The 24,212-nt window shown below is 35.1% G+C and overlaps 1 protein-coding gene and 1 long non-coding RNA gene across 3 annotated transcripts in view; both read left to right on the top strand.

The window, feature by feature from the left end:
- Positions 1-24,212, top strand: part of LOC141451037 (uncharacterized) — a 479,252-nt gene that overhangs the window by 120,950 nt on the left and 334,090 nt on the right. The gene's annotated exons all lie outside the window — the stretch shown is intronic.
- On the top strand, positions 119-1,072 carry LOC141451032 (uncharacterized). The gene is made up of 2 exons (XR_012456499.1): positions 119-601; positions 680-1,072. It is a non-coding gene; the product is annotated as an uncharacterized lncRNA (long non-coding RNA).

Raw genomic sequence — 24,212 nt, 5'->3', positions numbered from 1 at the left:
ATACAAATTATGTGATAAATAAAGAAAAGTAAATTAAAACATTTATATTTTATTAAAAAGTTCAAAGTTCAATTTACTTTTAACTTCATAATAACAAAAAAACGGTTAAAGCGAAAGAGGCAGCTGGCTACATGTCCAGACTTGTTGGAGCATGTTTGTGCTCGTTGAGGATATGACAATGGTATGAGTCATCATTATTTTTACTTGCCTGTTCAAACATGTTGTGCAAGCGTGTTAACATTTTTTTAAAAAGTAAGTTATTAAGTCTACAAACATTCAAAGTTTTATTATTTATAAAGCAATAAAAGCTAATAAGGGCAAAGTTCAGTTTTAAAAATATTGTTTTTTCTAAGAAACATATATGAAGTTAACGGACAGGTTGAGTCCTGCATCAAAGGTGGGAGGTATGATTCACCTTATAGAGAGAGAGACACTTGCAAGAGAGAGAGAGAGGGAAGACAAGCGCGCAATTCTATTGGCTAACTATAAGTGACGTCATAGAGTGGGGGGGGGGACATCCGTAACGGTAGAGTAGTGAAGCTTGTAAGGTAATTCGTCATTCGTTGCCCACAGCTCGAGAGGTTAACTTCATACTTCAAAGGTAAGTAATAATACTTTTTTTTATTGAAACAATATATTGATAATGATGTGATACTTTCATATAATATTCTTCTTTTAGATGTCTAAGTTGGCAAGCTTTTTAAATGATGTGAATACAAGGTCTGTGGGCATTGGCAAATTATCAGATCTAAGAACCGGATACTCATACGAAGTGAAGCAATTCGAAAGAATCAACACTAAATTTGGAGATGCCATCGTTGCCCATTTACATTATATTGGCCCGACAATGGACTACCCAACGAGGATCTTCCTTCCACGCAGATTTGCGGCAGTGATAACTGATGAAATGGTGGAAGATTACCAACAATCAAAGAAAAAACTGTTAATAATGTACAAAGGCTTTAATAATGGAAGATATGACATAGAATTTAAATAAAATTTATACTGTGAAATAAATGTTATTATTTTACTTGTATACTTCCTTTAAATAAAAATAAAATGTTTTAATTAATGTTTGTTCATTCTTATTTTTACTTTATACACTTATAAATAAAGAAAAGTAAATTAAAACTTATTTATATTTTATTAATAAGTTCAAAGTTCAATTTACTTTTAACTTCATAATAACAAAAAACGGTTAAAGCGAATGAGGCAGCTGGCTACATGTCCGGACTTGTTGGAGCATGTTCAGGTAATCACACATAACAAAAAAAAAACGGTTAAAGCGAATGAGGCAGCTGGCTACATGTCCGGACTTGTTGGAGCATGTTCAGGTAATCACACATATTGAGACTACACCGATGATATGTTCATACAGGTTTGTATAGTTGGTAAACGGAAATAATAATAAGATATATGAAAGTTCAAAGTTCAATTTACTTTTAACTTCATAATAACAAAAAAAAAAACGGTTAAAGCGAAAGAGGCAGCTGGCTACATGTCCAGACTTGTTGGAGCATGTTCAGCTATGTTGGCATATATATAAATTAACAGGTATGATAAAAGATGTGGAAGGGAAAGGGGGTGGCTTGCTACAGAGACCTGTCCAGAGAGGTAATCATTTGGAAAAAAAGATGCAATTCTATTGGCTAGTTAGAGTGTGACGTAATTGTGGTGGGGGGTTAATGCTAGTATCGCAGTCCAAGTGTCAGTTCAGGTTTAGTTTTCAGTGAGTGTAGGTCGCGTCATCAGCAACGGAAGCAGTCCAGGTGGAGGGGGTAAGTAAATAATTTTTCTATTACCTAAAGTGAGGTTATCCATTTTTATTTAAGTTGAATATTTTTGTGATAGTGGGGGTAATTTAAATAAAAAAAAAAAAAAATCTTTGTAAGGGGGGGGTTAGATTTTTTAAAAAATAATTCCAAGTTAAAACATAAGAGAACATTCAAAACTAGAGTAAGCGAGACTACCACTGTGGCCGACTGGTGCAGATGACGTGTCTATCAGTACGAAGGTTGTAGGATCGAATCCCAGGTAAGTAAAAATAATTAAAAAAAAAAATCCCCTCCTGTCTATCAACGGGCGAGGGGGGGTGGAGGTATGAGGTCCGCCATCTTGTGGTCATCAGCTGGTACGAGGTCGGCCATCTTGTGTACTACAGCTGTTAGGAGAGCCGCCATCTTGTAGGAGGAGCTTAAGAGGCCAACGAATACGACGACCTAGAGGTGGTGGGGGTAAAGGTAGGTGTCATGTGATAGGAGTAGGGCTAGGGTGGGGGTAATGAGGTGTCGTCGAATTCGCTGATTGGTCAATTAATAAGGGTGGGGGAAGGAGTGGGGGTAAAAGGGGTGTCATCGAATTCGCTGATTGGTCGATTAAAATGGTGGAGTGGGGGAAGGGGCGTGGCCTAAAGCCCTCGTCGAGTTCGATGATTGGTCAATAAGGTGGGGTGGGGGTAGGGGGCGTGGCTTAAACCCTCGTCGAAATCGATGATTGGTAGGGTTAGGGGAGGGGGTGGGAGGGGAGGGGATGGCCGCCATTTTGTATTTTAGGTGCGCCAGAACCCCCAAATCCTCTCTACTTTTATTTATTTTTATTTATATATTATATTACATATTTATATATTAGGGGTACTCACTAAGGAAACAATCAGGTAAAGGGGTACACTAATGAAAATAGATTGGGAACCGCTGTTCTAGAGTCCGCCAGAAGCTTACAGCATAAGCTTAGGCATTTCTGTTTGCCTCTGGTCAAGTCTAGACTTCCAACTTATGCTAGCTCTTCCTAGTGGCTCCCTAATGAACTAGAGGTTCTATCTCCTCCCAAGAGGTAGCGCTAAAGTCACTTCTTTACCAGTATTAATGTCCTCCGCGCCAACTACTTTACTAATTATCTATTTAATATTTTAGCTTTTTTTTTTTAGTCGGTGCAATAAGTTTTGGGTTGAGACACCTTTAAAATATCGTTCTTTTAAGGCTTTTAAGCATTAAGCGAATACCATTACACCCTTTTAGGTGCTATTAGGAAGGAATGTTGGTGGGACTTACCTCTAAAGTGCCGCTACAGTGTAATTTATGGAGTTATCTCTCAAATAATGAGTTATTAGAATTCGCCTACAAGTGGGGATGTGACAATAAGCTATTTTACACTAATGTTTTATATACAATCGATAGATTGTGACGACAGCTGACGATTAAAACTTAAACGAACATCTTAGCTTCTCCGAGTCAAAAGTTACGCAGCAAAATGATCTCAAAATGGCGGCGCTTCCCCCTCCACCGCGCGCAATGCGTCACAGTCCTCGCTTATCGTAATGAATTCTTTGATCCTTTAGCTATCCAGTGGTCTAATTTAATTTTGGATGTAGACGATAGATTCGAAACTATAATGGCAAACTGTATCCCCCGATTTTGTTATCATTAGGTTTTTTGGATTGCCACCATATGATTCAAAAAAGACGTATTCATGTCAAAAAAAAAATCATTAAGGATTAATTGTAGGAGAAACATGGCTATTCAATTTAGGATTATCAATCTCTCAATTACTGTCTAATCCAATCGTGTAACTTAGTAAATTAAAATTTCAGTCAAATGCTCATTATTTTCGGATTAATATTAAAGATAATTTTATGCTTTATATAATTTATAATTTGAAAGATAAAATAGCTATCCTGTCCACTTCATTTATCATTAACCAAGCCGTACAGAAAGTGGCGTATGCCTCATTAACCTGTAAGGATGTAACCTTCCACTTAATGCTTTTACTAACTCTCGCCACTGTGTAAGTCGGAAATCCCTGCATTAGCTTTTGCTTGACCCTACTAATTAATATTCAGTGTAACCACTTTCTAATAGACCAACTTCCAAATTTATATTTAATATTACCGAGCAAAGTCATTTTACTTCATTAATCGTTTATTTTTTGTTTTTGTTTTAACCAATTAAGAGGGGAAAATTGTTTTGGCGCATTTTGAGTGTGCGGGGTGTGAACAGAATAAAAAATGGCAAAATGTTCCGACATTTTTAGTTTTTAGTGTTTAGTTTTTTTTAAAAAAAACCGAATACGGAACTGCTAGAATACTGAAACAAGACTTCAGTTTGATGATGCTTTGGTCTTTTAAGATCCATTGTGACTTCATTTACTGCTGCTAGGTGAAACCCTACATCACCCCTTCCTGACAAAGTTATCTAATAAGAAATCTCAGAGTCTGAGAGAGTTCTAGGGTGGTACACTCTTCTCCATTACCTAAGTAACTTTCCAAGGGTCTAAATGGTCAAATACTGGCATAACAGCCAGTTAGAAAGGTAGTAAAGTTTTCTAAAATCTCCCCCAAAGAAAATACAGGTACCATCACTAAACCAGACTTTCAGATTCTTCAGGTATGCTCTTAACATTTCCCTGATGTCCCTAGGAGCCAGATCAAAAAGAGCCAAGTCTTTCAGGAAAGTGAGGAGAGCCAGTAGTCAAGTAAAAAAATCTCCATGTTGAAAGCCTACCACAGATAATCCTGAATTGGACACCAATTTGAAAGGTTGCGATTGTTTTAAGGATGGCTTATACACTGTTAACTGTATAGGATTGGGAAGACATCCCACAGACTATCTTCCGCTAATTCCCAAAAGAAGGGCATATACCCAAACCATCTGGGAAACTTCTATAAATTGAAAGCCGGCCGATTAGGATGTCAAATTCCTACACGTATTCATATAGATTGAATAATAACAATAATTTATTTATTTACAAGGGCGTCACGGTAGCCGAGCGGTTAAGAGGCGAGACCTGCAAAGCTAATATGCATTGTAGTACTAGGTTCGATTCCCGGTCTTGGCCTTGGATTTTTATTTAATGGTAGACGAGAAATAGTAAAGTACGTTAGCTAGTCGCCTCCGTCCACGACAACTAGTGAATGGTAGTTGGACGTTAAGCCCCGCCTGAAAAAATAGGCGATTACTAGTTATTTACAAACTTTAAATATGTACACAAAAATGAAAGAATCATCAGATAAATATTAGTACAGATTAAAAGGGAACATATTTACATATTAAGGGAAGAAATAACAAATAAACCTTACATTGATACAGGTAGTTACGACAAAATATGCTTAGAGCGCTTATGTTTATATTTTTTATGGCCAAGAGGACTTATATTATAATTTACAATGGCTACTATATGAGGGTACGGACTATTGTAACAGGTAGCGAAAAATTTTTCTAAAGACAATAACTAGTAGTGGAGATGCTAAGTACCGCGTGCATGTAGTCTATGGGCGTCCATCTGGGAAATGAACCAATCAATCTAAGGCTTTTATTTTGTACACTCTGTATTTTACTAAGCAATTGGTAGCACTAGTGTGGGGCTACATCCAAGAGTATTGGTCGAATATAAAGATAGAAATTTCTTATTTTGGAAATCCAAGGATGAGTTTGATAAATGAACTGTAGAAAAAACTGCGATCGCTTCGCCATTAAAAAAAATATCGTTAAATAAGTTTGTAAAAAATGTTTGATAAATGAGACAGGTTTAAAAATTAATTTAAAACAGTAAAATGAAGTAAAAAAAAATCCAAAGGTACCGTTTGACAAAAGATTCGGGTCAGCACCAACACTCTTTCACTTAAATATCGGCCATATGCAGGACTCAGCACTTCTGTAGCGAATTCTATATTCATTATAAAGAAATTTATTTGTATACTTTCTTTCCAAAACCTAGAATTTTGAATTTTAGATTCAAATGATTTAGCTGTATGGCTGTCCAGAGTCCAGTACTTTAAAGTCCCTAATTTTTTACTTGCAAAAGAACGATACAGATTCAGATCCTATTTCATCTACATTTATAATTTATTTGAGGGAATCAAAATATTTGACTTTTTTTTATTTATGATTATAATAGCAATAGAAAACTGATCTGTCGTGAACAGTTGGAACATGGTAGAACTATCTTAGCTTGTGAGGAGCCAGATTGTATACTTAGAACGCTGAGGGGCACTAATGGCCACAGCTGTCCATGAGCTAGGAAAATGGAACAAAAATAAATAAACCAAAAATCTAGTGCATACACAGTCGACTTTCTCACTAAAATGGCGCTACCACTTAACAAAGTCACTTCAAATTTGGAAATTACCAAACTATTTAAATAATCTATGCCCTCTAAATAAGAGTCATCATTAACTTACATTTCCCTCTAAGTGGAGAATATTGTTTCTCGTGGAATTTATTAACAATACTTGTTGCATCAATATCAACCCTGCATGAATCAAATGTTGCAACTTAAATGAAAACACAAGACAATTCAATATTTATTTTTATCGCGTAAAAAGAAAATAGGTTCTTTTTTCAATTAATTTTCTAACTCACTGCTAAGAATTGTGTAGTAAAGTATCAGTTCTATGAGCTTACTTCGGCCTACTCTCCAAAATGGAATTTCTATTTCTATCTCTTTCAAGTACCCAACTATCCCTTAGTACGATAATGTACATTATTAACGTACATTATCTTTTGTCGATTTCAATCTGCTGCCTAACTATGGAATATTTCACGTAAAGAAAGTAACTTTAGTGCTAATCCTTTGTGGACTTGTAAGTTCACATCCCAGTTTGCATTAGTATACTTTTTATTAGTTGAAAAAATGCTAATAGTAATTTAAACCTTCATTTAACGTCAGTTTTCTATTACTGATTAATAAATTCTATTTTTTTATTACCTAATTTTCAGCTTTTTATTATTATTATTTTATTCCAATACTCTTGGTTCTTTTTTAATATATATGAGCCGTTCATTGCACAAATCGATTAACTCCACTTTTTGCAATATCTTAATTTAGGCGTCAAAGCACTCGGTTCAGTCATAGCTTTTTATATATTTAATAAAATTTCCCAAATAATAAAGATTAACACCATTAAACGACAAATTTTTTTAGGCCATTGAATGGTAAATAATTTATTTCAGAAGCCATTTTGTTAAACTCCGTGTTCTAATTATAAATGTTCTAATTCAACTTAAACTCACTAACAGCCGCTGAATGATAATGGTAAATTTATTTGAATTTATACAATAATATAAACGGAATTTCCGAAAACAATGTACATTATTTCATCGCATTTCTCCAATTTTTACGTTTTGGAGTTCATCGACTTGTACAGTGAACGGTCCATATGATTATAAGTGAATCGATAAATGGTGTATTTAAATCCAAAAAATTGTATACTTAACTGTTGCTAGAGCACGTATCCGATAATAAGCGAGTTTTTTTGTTTAAACCTTCGCTATCCAATGCCCCTCATGTTTCATGTTCATCTCCTCATTACCAACAGTCAATTTGAGACCGCTATAAGATCTATGCTCTCACTTGTTCCACCTAAAATTCACAGTTAAAACGGATTGTTCAAAGAGTCTAAAACCTCTTCTCACAACCCCAAAAAACCTATCTATAGATGAACGCTAGTTTCCGATTTCTAAAGACAAATTTTAAAGAAGTAACTGTATATACTTTGTTTATGTAGAGATATTTCTTTGAAGACAAGGCCAAGTTAATATTCAAGCTGGAGTCTCAGTAAAGCCCCATGAAAGACAGTAGAAACGTCGCACTTTCAGTCCTGTTACTGTCTTAATCAGCATTTTTACCTTTTCGACAGTAAATCGAGATCATTAAAAGTTACAAGTGCTGTGTAGCGGTATAAAGATCATAAGAACCTTCTTAGCAACAGTACGATCTACTTGGGAATGCTAAGTTTCCAAACAATCCTTGGGAAGTGCGCTACAAATTTACCGGAAACGCAGCAGAAACGGTTCCGGTTGGCGATATGAGGTTCCGCGAAAAGAGAACTATTATTGAAATATTTTTATGAGAAACTTTTCATAAAATGAAATCAAAAAAATCCAAAATAGAAAATTTATTCAAATGTTTAATTTACAATCAATTTGATTCGCAGTTATTATTTTATCAGATAAACTGTTTTAGTTGGATAAACATAAAACATTTAGATTGAGCATTGAAAGGAAATGTAACATTAGATGGAGAGACTTGTACATCTCTCAGCAATAGAAGCTTTTGTCCACCAGTGTTCAGAATTAAGAGGTTTACTACTAATCCTGTGGCTTCACTGATTCCCGCACCCTAAGGCTTTTCAATTCACCCCTAAACACTTCTAGAGCCTTCCAAGTAAGGCTGACTAGTTCTAATAGCTCGCTAGCAAAAGACCTTCCATTATCCTGGTTTTCTTTCTATAGTCACCCACCATCAACCCAAATACCAACTATACTGTATACACTTAATACAAACATTTCTTAAACTTTTAGCAGTTGAACTTAAGGCTTATTCTTAAATAACGCATAAATAAATGAGCACTAGAAGAATAATACCATTTTTTCTGTCATTTATAAGTGTAATTGATAAATATTTATTCCACCTAAAGATTAAAGTGACACTTTTAAGAACTATTGAACAAAGCGAAGTCAGGTGTTGCCAACAAGTGATTGTAACCAATTTATTAAATGATTTTAATTCTAGTTTTTATTAGAATTGAATCGTCTTGGAATCAAGGTTATTGAAAGAATAATTATTCATATAAACTAACACGTATGCGGAGGAATGGTAGAAACTTCGGGAGGTGATTCAGCAGCTCAAATGCAGCAAAAAATATTCTCTTCAATTTGGCCTGATTGTCAATAGTGGCCCAAGATATTTGCATTTTTAACTTTTCCGTCGATATTCGCGTTTTTCACCATAAAAATGGCCGTAACTTTTCTACCCTTTATCCTACAACAAATCTGCTTATTCCAAACGAAAGAGCATTAAATTTCCTATAAATCTGTTTAATACCGAGCCTCAAAACGTTTCTTGTAACAATGAAATTATTACTTTAATGTCTAAAAAATTCGTTCTTGATGATTATTGTTAAAATTTTCAACTGCATTTATTCATTGATTAATGAAAGAAGGAATCACATAATTTCAGAAAAAGTTATGCATTTATTGAGCTTCAAGGCCATATGGATTTTTTTGGTTTTTAAAAAACCCTACCCCGAACAGAGGGGTGTAAATGCAGAAAACTGGGATTTTGCGTAACCGGCTTTTCACTACTAATTTACTCAAATGTCAATTTTTGGAGAAGGAACAAAAAGAAAAGTAACCATTTTGGTTTTTAACAATTATTATTTAATTAAACGGAAGTAAAAAGTTCAGTAGCAATAAAACACAGTAGTAAAAAATCATCGAGAACGAATTTTTTAGACATTAAAGTAAAAATTTCATTGTTTATAAGTAACGTTGTGAGGCTCTGTATTGAGCAAATTTATAGGAAATTTAATGCCCTTTCGTTTGGAATAAGCAGATTTGTTGTACGATAAAGGATAGAAAAGTTATGGCCGTTTTTATGGCGAAAAACGCGAATATCGACGGAAAAGTTAAAAATGCAAATATCTTGAACACTATTGGGAATCGGGCCACAGGGGATAGAATATTTTTTGTTGCATTTGAGCTGCTGAATCACCTCCCGAACTTTCGACCACTCCTCCGTGTACACCCTGTATATAAAAAAAGGTGCACTAACCTGCACTCACAAAGCACTGATATTCGATATTGCCAGGCAACCAAATTAATGAAATACTCGTATTTATCAAATGAATTGGCGGCTCAAGATCAAATTGCTTATTAATCTTTACCACTAAGCATAGGAAACGTCAGCGTTGTTACCTTCCTGTCATCACATGCGCAAAATTAGTCATGATAACGTCAAGAACAAGAGTATTTCATTTCACCTAATTAAAGTATCTTGAACTAATATTTCATTTTTCATATTGATGTTCGCATAAAGTATTTACAGAATGTATCTATTATTGATAAAAAGTCATATATTTCGTTCGTCAAATAATAGTTTTTTGTTGGTCTAAACCAAAAAATATCTTTGAAAAGGAATTACGTATTTTGTTTCCAAATAAAGGCAAAGCAAAACCTGTGAAATGTTTTTTTTTTTAAGTAACTACCCTTAAATGTAACTTGTTTTAATTTTTCCCATTGCTTGACTAGTTTAAATCTAAGCAATTCATTCGAAATAAATAATGTTGTACAAGACATTTTTTTCCTTTTTTGCCATCAATGGAGCAGCTCTTGACTGCACTAATTAGTTTCCAAATTAAGTTTTTTCATTAGTGAAGTAATATTTGAAATGTAATGAGTTGGTGGGTCGATTTGATAAAGTTGGATCACAAATGTGCATAGAATGGGCGCCTTGATAACAGCAGTCGCAGCACCAACCAGCGATCTTTTCACCAGGATGTAACTCACTTAGATTTACGGTCTGGTATAAAACTTTACAGCCACTATTGCAAACAGTGTAGCCAACACTAGTGCCGTTTCCACCATCTAGTACTACCACTACAAACTTTGGTCGTTAATTAACTCATTAATGTGGAAAATTTACGTTTTAACTCAGGCATAATTACGTCATGAACACAAAGTATGAAGGCTCTCGACCAGCTAGCCTCTTCTTCCATCTTTATAGCAACCAATTTAAACTGTACAAACTATTAGCTAATATGTAATCTCTTCGAAGTAATATATAAAACTTAACTGAGTTAAATATTTTTCTAATTAATCTCTTAATTTATGCAACAACGTAAAACAAGTCAAAAATTATGCTAAATTTTTTTTTTTTATTCTTAACTTGTTACTTTTTAAATTGATTTGTTATAATTTTTTTATGTTATACTATTCAGCAATAAACGCTTCTTTAAGGATTGAAATAGTTCTGAACAATAGTAGGATGCCCTACCGTGACTTTAAGGTCCTTAATATGAAGAAAATGTATTTTTCAATGCAATCACGAGCTCGAAGGTGCTTACTGATGGTACTGCAGAAATTTGGAAGTGAATAACTGAAGTATTAAATGAAAAATAGCACTGCTAATCTAATCATATAAGAACGTTATTTATTAATAATTTTAGATCCACTTTATCCTCGATAAGTAGTAACTTCTCGAATATTACTTTGAAATCTCGTCACTAACCAAACTTTTGATTTGAAACCCCACTCTTGATATGAAACCTTTTCTTAGCCATCTCTGTTATGCGCTGGGAAGAAATTTCAATCTAAATTAAAGGACACATCAAATTTGCATACTCTCCTAAACGTGGGAAAGGTGACATTCATTTTTGTGTGTGACCATTTCCCACACAGACACACTTCATTTTTTAACTTTTTTTCTTTTTTATTTACAGAATTAGCATTAAAAAATTCATAATTTAGTGTCAGTATTTTATTTTGTCCAAAAATAAATTAATACAATTTATTTTACATTTAAATGCAAACTGTCATATTTCAAAATTCCACAAAATATTATTTATAAAAAAAATTAAATTAAATTCACACCGCCCTTATTAAAATTGAAAAATTGACACTATTTCCGTCTTTACAATTACCTCATTGTTTTTTTGTTTGACAATGAAATGCCCAATAACACCACATTTTTGTTGGGGTTCTAAAGAAAGGATAGTCATCTTTTTAGTTGCCAAATATGCAACTTACAATTTGTTCACCTTTTCACATTCACAAAGGACTGCTATCTTTTTTTTTTAGTTTCTTTTGTAGTACCGACTAGGTTGATCTCATTTGAAGCAAATCCAAACTTAGAGCGGAGATGCTAGATTCGAAACCAGCTGCTGGCCCTTATATTTTCTCTTCCTAGAGAACTTACAGCTCACTTTCTTGTGATGAAGTCTTGCCTAGTCACAGTACTCGAAGTTCCTTATCTCTTAAAACAAAAGAAATAAAAATAATGAAAATGTTTTACACAAATCAATTTGAATTTAGAATAATACGATATACACTACTGTACATTTGAAAATGTTTGTTACTTTAATTAATATTTTATGTAAGTTTAATTATACGAGGGTCGTTTGAAAAGTCCGTGCAAAAATAAAAACTACTTAATTTTTTGGGGTAAACCTTTTTTATTTTTCAACATAGTCTCCTTTTAGGCTTATACACTTCGTCCAACGCTGCTCTAGTTTGTTGATCCCTTCCGAATAATAGGATTTCTCCAAGTCTGAAAAATAGCCATTCGTTTCTGCAATCACCTCCTCGTTTGAATAAAATCTTTATCCCGCCAGCCATTTCTTCATATTGGGGAACAAATAGTAGTCCGAGGGAGCCAAGTCTGGAGAATAGGGGGGATGTGAAACGAGTTGGAACCCTATATCCATTAATTTTGCGACCACAACTGCTGAGGTGTGAACTGGTGCGTTGTCGTGATGGAAAAGGACTTTTTTGTGGGCCAATCGTGGGCGTTTTTCTTGCAGCTCGGTTTTCAAACGGTCCAATAACGATGAATAATATGCACCTGTAATAGTTTTACCCTTTTCCAGATGGTCGATGAGGATTATTCCTTGCGAATCCCAAAAGACAGTCGCCATAATCTTTCCGGCCGAAGGAACGGTCTTCGCCTTTTTTGGCGCAGATTCCCCTTTGATAACCCATTGTTTAGATTGTTCTTTGGTCTCAGGAGTGTAGTGATGTATCCATGTTTCATCCACAGTGACGAAACGACGCTTAAAGTCCTGCGGATTCTTCTGGAACAGCTGCAAACCGTCCTTGCAACACTTCACACGATTTCGTTTTTGGTCAAGCGTGAGCAATCGCGGTACCCATCTTGCGGATAGCTTTGTCATGTCCAAATGTTGATGCAAAATATTATGTACCCGTTCATTCGAGATGCCCACAGCACTAGCAATCTCACGCACCTTCACTCTTCTGTCATCCATCACCATATCATGGAATTTATCAATGATTTCTGGAGTAGTAACCTCAACAGGGCGTCCAGAACGTTCAGCGTCACTTGTGCCCATATGGCCACTCTGAAAATTTTGAAACCACTTATAAACTGTTCTAATCGAAGGTGCAGAGTCACCATAATGTTTATCAAGCTTCTCTTTAGTCTCCTGAGGCGTTTTGCCTTTCATAAAGTAGTGTTCAATCAACACACGAAATTCTTTTTCGTCCATTTTTTGAAAATCACTCGACTTCCTCGATTCAAACGAATGCCAAACACAAAGAAATAGACCGATCTGGCTGAAACTTGGTATGTGTTCTTCCAAGAGATGCTACTAACTAAACATAACCTCGATTCGCGCCAGTAGTGCTATCTCTCTGACTTTGCACAGACTTTTCAAACGACCCTCGTAAAAGATAACACAAATTCAGATCTGATTACCTGTATCGACTTTACAGGTGTGAGTAAGATGTCATGAATTACCACCTGGTTAGCAATAATGGGGTTGCATCTCAGAAGGATATCTTCTTGTGTACATTGAGCGTACGTGCTTATTTTAAGCCTCAATTAACATGTGGCTTAGTTGCAGTTATATCACAATAAATCGGGGTCATTGGCTATTTCAGGAACTCTTGATCCAGTATATTTCTTGTTGATTGATTTTACTGAAAGATTTGTTTTTTTTACGAGTTCCTAAAAGCCAAATTAATTGCTTATTTAGAGTGAGTCAGATAATTTCAATCATCTCTTAAATTTCTGTTCATACTAAATAAATGTATAGTTCTGATACTGCTTAAAGAGATTATTTTAAAGTTGAAAATAGCAAATGTAAATAACCAATAACTAAATTTGAGATTTAATTTAGCATCCTTTGAGTAAGGTTTAATATTCGACAAATACATTATTGTTGCGCCCTACTTGCCAAAACACAATTTACAATTTATTATAACAATTTCGTTAAGAAGTTTAGTTTTGGAATGTAAAGCGAGCCAGCTCTTGATGTGTCCATGAGTTTGAAGGCTGAGGAGCTGACCCAGTCTGTGAGTGACAAGTGCTCCCAGTCCACAACTCAACTATGTTCCAACTTGCCTAACTTACCTTATTTCACTTGGTCCATTATCAAGTTTGGCTACAACGTTGCTTGTTACCTATCTACTCCATTCCCTTGACTGCCCACCAGCTGAAAGCAAATATAACTTTGGTGACCTTTAAGTTGAAATACTTCTATAGTTGTATGTAACTTATAATATTTGAATTCTTAAAATATTTTCTACGGTAGTTAATATTAGTTTACAACCAAAGACATTATTTTGTAATGGAATAATGATTTAAGGTAAAACTTCTGCTTTGAAATGTGTATATTGTTGCCGAATTCATAATTAAATGAAACTATAGTTAGAGACGATTGAAATTTCTGCGTATAAAAAATCAGATTTCATTGTCAATTCTGATTATAACAATGAAGTTTGAAAATTTTTACTATCGCACAGAGATTTTGAAGTAAGTTAAAATAACGCCATACTAGACTGAAAAGACAAGAAACTAACTAACGCTACAAAACGTCTCACCAGACTACTTGAAAAACGATGAAACTCAATCTAAATTACAAAAGACCTATTTGGTCATACGGCATCGAAGTATAGGGATCGACTAAGCGTTCCAACTCACTACGCCTTCCAGACATTACAGTCAAAAATATTACGAAAACTACTTATCGCTCCGTTCAATTTTTCTAACCTCACCATCCATAATGATCTCAAATTCCCTTTCGCTAAAACTCGTTCCTTAAAATTTCATTCCTCTTAAGCAGCTCATCTTAACCCTCTCATAGAACACCTATCTTCTTCCGCAATACCAGGTAATCCTCTAAGGAGATTGAAGAGAAGATGGCCCCGCGATCTACTCTCCTCATAAGAGCAGTATACTCGTAGTGCATCTATTCACATTAATGGAGTGTCGCCACTGGGTGCCTTCTCCAATCTTCATTCTCGACATTATACTACATCACATTTGCTTGTTGTAACAGTTTTCGAAGTTGTGAATTTTAATAAAAGATTTATAAAAACAATAAAATAAAAATAAAAAGTTAAAATAAAGTAATCTTTGTGGCAAGCATTTGATTCAATTTTGTATTTATTTATTTTTTTATTAAAGACATTTAAGACGTCAAAATTTGAAATTATTGGCACTCGGAGCTTTGTTCTGCTTCTTCGTCTAGTTGCCCATTAGCAACGCCCTCTAGAAACCTTGATTCGGGTAATTTCAGGCGGGGCTTTACGTCCAACTAAATTAGGTGTCGTGGATGGAGGCGACTAGCAAACATACTTTACTGTAAATTTCTTTTATTAACCATTAAATAAAATCCAAGGCCTAAGACCGGGAATCGAACCCAGTACCACAATATTTATTAGTTTTACTGGTCTCGCCTCTAACCGCTCGGCTACCGTTGCCTTGATTCGGTTAATTAAAACTTCTCAATAAACAACTAAGTTGAAAATATCGATATTTGAAACATTTGCAACACATTCCCTTAATATTTGGTTACTGAAAAATATAAATTTTCAACATACGAGGTCTGTAAATTAAGTAATGAGACTGATTTTTAATTTTGTTTTATTCAAAAAGAATTACAATTCTATATTGTCACCTTCAAAATAAAGTCCTTCAGAAGCCACACAGCGCTGGAGACGTTTCTTCCACTCCTCATTGCAGTGCTCGAACTCCGATACTGGAATAGCCTTCAGCTGGTCGGTTACAGCCGTTTGAATGTTTTCGACTGTCCCAAAATGAGTTCCCTTGAGGTGATTTTTCAACTTCGGGAAGAGAAAAAAGCCACAAGTGTGCCACTGGTGACGAGTCTTGGATGTTTGAGTACGACCCAGAAACCAGAGCATGGAGTGGCACACTTCAACCTCTCCAAAGCCCAAAAAAGCAAGGATGGCGAAGTCGAAGATCAAATGCATGCTGATTTGTTTTTTCGATATCCACGGAATCGTCCACAAAGAGTTTCTACCTCAATGTCAAACTGTCAATCAACACTTTTACCGAGAGGTTCTTGAAAAACTTCGAAAAAGGGTCATTCGTGTGTGAGACCAAACATAAAGAACAAGTGGGTGTTGCATCACGATAATGCTCCTTGTCACACAGCAATTTCAATAAACGAGTTTTTGGCCAGTAAAAACATTCCTGTGGCTCCTCAGCCTCCTTATTCGCCTTACTTGAGTTCTTGTGACTTTTTTCTCTTCCCGAAGTTGAAAAATCACCTGAAGGGAACTCATTTTGGGGACAGTCGAAAACATTCAAACGGCTGTAACCGACCAGCTGAAGGTTATTCCAGTATCGGAGTTCGAGCACTGCTATAAGGAGTGGAAGAAACGTCTCCAGCGCCGTGTGGCTTCAGAAGGAAGTTATTTTGAAGGTGACAATATAGAATTGTAATTCTTTTTGAATATAAAAATCAGTCTCATTACTTAATTTACAGACCTCGTATCATACAATTTGTTATTGTTGAGTATTGTTCATTGTTTTTAGTGGCTGATTTATTACTCCAGAAAGAAGAAAGATTATAACCAATTTCAGTTATTATTTTGTGTTTTTGTCCGGGCTATGGATAAGTTCACCTTCAGGGCTTAGGCTATTGATAGTTGTAATTTATGTATTACATGGCATTGGAAGCATTAGTGGGATTCAAAACTTTTGTTATCTTATTGGGTCAGATTAGTGTTACAACCACAGAAACTAGTATCATTAGAAGATAATTTCATTTTATTAGAAAACATGGAGAATACGTTTTTGAAAATAGGGTAGAGTATTGTGTAATTTAAGATGGCCGGTGGGAAGATCTTGGTTATAGTACTTGTAAAAACTACTAACATACCGAAAAGAAGTGGAATGAATAGTCGGCAAAGAGGCCAGATGATACTGCTTTCTAAAGGTAAAAGTAGCAACCTTCTTTTCTTACTTTTTCTTATAGTATCTTCAGTTAACGTATTTACAAGGGTGAGAATAAGATTGCAGAACGAATGGAAAAAGGTAGGATAGTTGTTCTTTTTTAGTAACGAAGAGAGAGCAAGATGTGGGAGTTGTTGTATAAAGAGTTTGGGGCAATGGATTCTGAAGGAGAACAGGTGTAACTGAAACGGGGCTTCCTAAAGTCTTCAGAATGCCCCCACTATGGATGGCCAGCCTGGTACCAAACTTTACCAATTCCCCCCTTTAAGTTGCTATCGTTCTTCCAATTTCATTTATGTGAACATTCCTTACTGAACATTAGCTCTGTCAAATATATTCTCCGCTTTTTCAATATCAACCTTTCCTTATTGTCTATTCACTTTTAAAAATTATTAAAAAATCTTTTTATACCAAAATTAAGACCACTCAATTTTATTTGATTTTCAAAGAACAAAGTATCATCTCGTAATTAGCGCAAATCATCTACTTAAACGGGACAGCTCCATAATTTATATCTAAAAACAAAAAAAATTATTTAATGATTTCTTGCAACATTAGAAACATCTGCTGTAAGCGAGCCCATATCACTTTCTCTGTCTGCAATATTCCAGGTATTAAATAAACTATTTTTTCGAACTCCGAACACATTTAACACTGCATTGCCAATGCTCGAACTTATCAGTTATTGCCAATGTGGTAATTTGCATTAAAGGATGAGAAAGGATAGGAACTAAGAACGAAAAAACAAATTTTGGCGCTGTCCACAAATCGGCTTTAACATTTCGCGCAGAAGGAATTAACTTCAACTTAGGATCGCAGCAATTTCAGTATTTTCTAGAAACCTGATTGGCGCCTTCTGATTAGGGTCTTTTTCATTTTTTTTAAATTGCATTCACTATTTTTTTCAATTACTGAGCGCTGTTGACACGGATCAGGAAATTACCCAATTCGCTGCAAGTTTTTGCTGCAATTCGGACAGAAAATCAATTCTAGAAAGAGGCTTTTTTTTTGTGCCTTGATACTTTCTATGAAAATTATGTAAATTTATCAAATAAGCATTTAGACAATAATCTGGAGTCAAGTTAATAACAGAATATCTACTAATATTACCAATCAGGAGTCGAAATGACTCCGATATATCTACGTGTAATGCCAATCTGGAGTCAAAATGACTCTTATGGTTCAAGTAAACTAAACTGCAAAAAGAAACTAAGAATTCCACGGCCTTTAGCTCGTGACTATCGAATGGTGAGAGAGTAGAGTATAGCATATCTAAAAGCATTTTGGGATCGCTATGTGATGTGGGGAAACAGAGCCATTCCTATTTTTTTGGAGTCAAATTGACTCCAGTTTAGCAATGCAGTGTTAATTATCAAAAATATTTATTAGTTTATATTATATATCCGCACATTACACAAAAATGAACTTAACTCAACAACAAAATGTCATTATTCAATTAAAAGTTAATATATATGTAAGAAGTTACACCACCTAATTATATAATAATTACTGTAAAAAGTAACTTAATACCTATTTTTCAGGCGGACTTTACGTCCAACCACTGTTTAGGCGCCGTGAAAGGAAGCGACTAGCAAAAATACTTTGTGGTAAATTTCGTTTATTAACCATAAAATAAAATCCAAAGCCTGGACCTGGAATCGAACCCAGTACCATAGAATACATCTTAGCTTTGCGGGAGCCACGCCTCAAACCGCTCGGCTATCGTCGCTCGGCTATAATAATTATTTTCAAAAATTTCTTTTAAAAAAGTGAAAAATCCATTCATGAAAATTGATACTTGAAAAGTATCTTAAATTAAACTGGAATAATATTCTAAGGGAGAAGGGCTAACCTATCCCTCACTCAGCAGTGCTATTAATTACTTTCTTTTTGGAAATAAATGTTTCTAATTAAAGTTGCCTGCGATTTTTGTACAAATTTTGGAAATAAATCGTGGGAACTAATTGAAAACCACAAACAAAATCTCAAAAAGTGGTAGGAAATTAAATCGCAAGTTTTACTTCTATTTTAAAACCCATCTGGGCGTATGGAATAGAGCTGTGGGGTTCAACCAAACGCTCCAATCTCCAAAGGATTCAATCTCTTCAATCTAAAATACTTCGAACTATTGTAGACGCTCCTTTTTATGTCTCCAACCTGACTATACACTCTGCCCTTAACATTCCTTTTGTCACACAAGTTGCTAAAACAAGATACAGAAAACTCCACTTTATCCTGCAATCTCATATAAATCCTCTAATATGTATAATAATATGATTTTTTGTGGTTTGTTAATTTAAAAAGTGCGTCAACATCTATCGTTTTTTTCCCGAAGCCTTTTTCAGTTTACTGCCGGTTCCCGGACAATGTTCTCTTGTTACAGGCGATACTGTCCATCAACAGAAGCTCCTATGAAGAGAAAATCTAACCTCCGCCAGCAGCTGGATTCAAATCCGGGAACTCCTCGTCAAAGTTATTCCCACTGAGCTAAAAGTCTGTGTTTATTAGAATTATTATTCTTTGCTGTTTTTACTACTTTGAGTATTGTTGAATATATCGAATTATCTGAACATGAACAAATTGAATTATTCCCCCATATTTGAGTAAAATATGTGCAGTACCACATTCTTTGGGAAATACCTTTGATTTTTTGTTTAGTTGCATCTAATCTAGATGAGAACCAATTCCGTTTCTTTACTTTCTATTCTTTTTCAGTTTTCTCAGACACAGATGTTATTTAGTTGTGTTTAAACTTTATAATTCAAAGGTTCGAAATTTATTATATAATCTGGAAACATGGAATAATAACCTTTTACTTAATTTAAAATAAATCTTCAGTTTTGCGTAAAAGGGAACGCTGAGAGTGGAGCAACGCAAACAAGAGTTTAAACTTGAATAATCTGTCCTTTTCTGAATAAATTTCAGAATAAAACTGAAATATTGATGTTGAACATTGTTCATCCTTCTTTTCCTATACAAATAAAATTGTTTTCTTATAATTTCATACAAAAATACGTTCTTATTTACTTTATTATAATAGAAAATTATTATAAATATTTAACAATATAAAAGAGATTTTCCTTTTTAACAAATTGGATTTTACCTCTCTCTTACACAAAATGTATACCAACAGAGACTGTTGTTAAATAACAAGGTGAGGAATGGCACAAATTCGTTGATATATATATATATATATATATATATATATATATATATATATATATATATATATAATAACCAGTCTGGAATAATATGAATTTGAAAAACAATAATTCAAGACTTTTCTATCTCTTACTAGGGAAGGAAAAGCATTCCGAGCATGCTCAATTTCCAAAATTGGTGTTTTAACCCAAAATATCTGTTTTGAGATGTCCCAAGCCCAATAAAATGACTTTTTAGATAATATTGTTTACCTTTTTACAATACGTATATCTCACAATAGAACATTGCAGGATGAATATTTAAGATATCAATTTAATCCTTTCAGGGTCCAGTCTGTATCATAATGAACTAAATTCTTCAGTCGATAGTACCAAACTGGGAATTCGACCCTGGTTTAAGAAGAGTAGACTTTGAAGTCATGGCTTCGCAGTAACTCCTAGACCTAATGGCGTGAGATGAGCGAAGGAATTCATTCGTGGGCATACCGCCAAAAATTTTGCAGCAGACTTGCTTAACCAGTGGTTCAGTAGCTTTCATAGGTCAGCTGGCTAAGCATACAAAAGACCTATGAGCTCGTAGTTGGATGTAGTCGATGGTGACCCATTGCAGGGTACGCTTGGACTGAGAAAGTGTTCAGCACTCTATGGGCACTTCTCTTGTGAGGATGTGGCAGCAACTTGGTTCCACAAAAGGGCGTATATAGGTTTTCGGCTTTGAGCTACAAGGTGGCGTTTCTCAGGTGGTTTTGAGACCTGTTTGTGGGCATTAGGCTTTAGGTATGCTCGAAACGATCGTTTAACTTTGGTCATCAGCGGAAGCTATTTCAATAGATCTTTACAGATCGCAGTGACTATGGTCCGATTAGCTCTCAAAGTCTTCTTTCATTCATACAACATTTTGCTACAAATAAACTGAATTTTCGGATTATGGTCTTGTGCTAGCATGAAGTTTTTTAGAAGAATTAGAATTAGAAAGCAGAACGGAGCCTACCCCCTCGGCACCACAGTCCCCTTTTTGGATCTAGTAGGCGAAACCACCCCTACTCAGGAGGTTGAGATGTTTCCCTACTAGTTCTTTTTGCGCTACTATCTCCTTTGGTCTCAAGTTCCAAAGGTTTCATAGCGCAACCAATCGATTGCAACACAATCGAACAACATGTGAGAGGCCGTTTCCACCTCTTCCTGACACAATCTGCACAACGGTTTCGAGCTAATAAGCCCCCACCTTGTACAGATGCTTCCTGAACCTACCATGTCCCCTGAATAGGCCTGTAATCAGAGTAATCTGATCTCTGCCCTAGCGCAGAGTCTCTTCGGCTCTTCGTTTACACAGCCAAGGCGCAATAGTCTTGCTGTGTTTGACCCCAGCACACATCACCCAGTTCTTTTCATGCTCTCCAGATTCAATCTCTGAGAGCCACACGAACTGCACCCTTGGTGATCCCCAGGACAGGTTCCGGGCCAGTGAATGGAGTTTAGGCTCCGTTCCCTTGATCCCCACATGACCCGGCACCCATTCTACCTGAACTTTATTGTGCCGAGCCGGTTGTTCCACCGCCTTTTTACATTTCCAAATCAGGAAAGTGGTAGTTCTGAAGGAAGTAAGGGCCTTCATTGTAGCCTGGCCCTGTCCGAAAAGATACAGATCTCCCTATTTCTAGGATCTATCCTCAGGTTTTTCTCAGAACATGTTTTAATTGCAAGAACCTCGGCCTGGAAGACGGTGGCGTACCTTCAAAAGGATCTCTTAATGAGTACCTCTAGCCGCTGAAAAACACCCGAAATGAAGCCTCGAAACTCGAATCTATAATTTTAAAATATTGGAATGACTAATTTGATGAATAAAATAATGCATGAACTTAAAAATATAATGATATTATTATAATAACTATTAATAACTCAATATTATTTACAGTATAAATGTTGCTCTTAAGAGCAAAACAGATTTTTAATTTATTCCTCTTCCTCAAGAATTGCATCAATATTTCAATACGTCACTACAACTCCGTTGTCCTACTAGAAACAGTTGTCCGGGTAGAGGCAATGTCAAGTGAAGGTTCGAAGACTAATCTTTAGTATATCTTTGAAAGTCCCGGACATCCTGATGAAGGAGTTTGCATACTAACTAGGAAAAAAGTGACCAAATTCTACAATAAAAGTACGAAGATAATTATTGTTAAAATGTAGAAATAATACCATTTGTTTTAACAAATTACTAATAGTAATAACAGAGCCTGCTACTAGGATAATAAAAAATACATATTATTTCTTCCAGAAATAATACATATGTCCGGGTATAAAACAGCGAACCAGATAACTTGCTGGATACCTTCCAGCAGTACATTAGTTTATTTTGCTCGGGTAAAGTTGAGAGAATTAAATTACTAAATAAATATTATATAAACGCAATATAAATAATTAATTATTTATTCTGAAATTTGTTACCTCATTAATAAAGAGTAAATGTTTTGTTCTTAAATGTTTCTATTTTTTTCACTATTTCTTTGAAATTTATTATAAATTTGGAGTGTTCTTTTCATTTGTGAAGTAAACAATTTTAATAAAATCTTTACCATTAACTTGACTTGGAAACATTTCCCTGAATTCAAATTTTTTGACGTGAATACGTCTTTAAAGCTATCATATGGAGGCAATCCAAAAAACCTAATGATAACAAAATCGGGGGATACAGTTTGGCATTATAGTTTCGAATCTATCGTCTACATCCAAAATTAAATTATACCACTGGATAGCTAAAGGATCAAAGAATTCATTACGATAAGCGAGGACTGTGACGCATCGCGAGCGGTGGAGGAGGAAGCGCCGCCATTTTGAGATCATTTTACTGCATACCGAGATTTGCAATTTCTATAACGTTTGACTCGGAGAAGCTACGATGTTCATTTAAGTTTTAATCGTCAGCTGTCGTCACATTCTTTCGATTGAACATAAAACATTAGTGTAAAATAGTGACAGTGAATATAATAAGGTGTTAGAATAAAAAAATATTATCAAAAATATATAATGTCGGCCTATACGCGTCGAAAAGCCAAAACCAAATACAGAGATCGTATACGGTTGGAAAGGGCTTCTCAAGAACAATCGAATGGTAATAATAAAACACTAAATGACCGAGTCAAGCTGTGCCGGGAACGTAAAAGAATGAATGCGGCCGAGCGGATCAACGACGGTGTCATCTGCAGCTAGGGCGGTTGAAATTATGCAAGTGGATGATGAAATCCCTTCTACATCGACAACGGACTGTATAGGTATAGATTGTGTTCGATCGTCGATTTGTTTCCTTGATTTCATCCTAAATACATAAATACAAATATTTTATATAAAAAATATAACCCGTTACGTAAATGTATTCACGTACAACACACGGTCGGGTCCATGACACAGCTACAGTTTTTTTTTCAAATTATTTCCTATAGGTAATAACTTTACACATTAACGAAGAAATACTTACTGTTATATTTCTGCCAAAAAGTGTAAAAAACTATACATTTTTCGTTTATAGCTTTCTTTAATTTTTACTTGCGAATGGCGGTGAGTTTAGTGTTAATAATTGCTTCTTGCTTAACTTTTCTGCCATTTCTATAACGGATTTGTGTTAATTGATTTAAAATAATCAGAATATCTTATTCTATAACTTGTAGATGTTGCTGTTCATTACTTCTTTGCCAGTCGGTGTTTTTTTTTTTTTATCCTTCCAGAAACGTTTCAAAACTAGACCATTAATTTCCGAAAAATGAAATTCATTCATTATAATGAAATAGAAATGAGGAGGGTGATACACTCTAGTTCTAGTTTTGGTCGCTTTTCTTTTAAATTAGAGTGGGTGCTGATATGGCGGATATCAGGGGATTGTCAAGAGCTCAAGAGTAGGAGCGGTATTACCTATATTGAGGGGATAATCAGATCGGAAACGAAAGGGGGTATGAGGCCATTATGGATAGTGAAATCGGAAACATAATAGGGTGCGTCAATAATTAGTCGGAGAGATGATTAGGATGATTGGATGACAGGAATCCGGGGAGTCTTTGTTGAACCCCATAGTTTAGCTATTATCTTTTCTGCCATTTCTATAACGGATTTGTGTTAATTGATTTAAAATAATCAGAATATCTTATTCTATAACTTGTAGATGTGAATCCAGATAGGCTGGATAATTGCCGCGTGTATCAGTCTTTTGTATTGAAGAGTCTTTTGTATTAGGAGTAGACGTTCAAACGTTTTGGAGCTTATTATCATTCTTTGTTTTCTGATGTGGAGTTTCCAAGTTAGTATTTGTGGTAGAGTTTGAGAAATCTAAGAAAAACAAAGGGTCCACTT

The sequence above is a fragment of the Rhodnius prolixus genome, unplaced genomic scaffold, assembly GCF_049639745.1.
Source record: "Rhodnius prolixus isolate KJV_2025 unplaced genomic scaffold, Rpr scaffold_8, whole genome shotgun sequence".
NCBI lineage: Eukaryota > Metazoa > Arthropoda > Insecta > Hemiptera > Reduviidae > Rhodnius > Rhodnius prolixus.
Note: the sequence above shows the minus strand (reverse complement) of the source record. Positions and strands in the feature narration are given on the sequence as shown.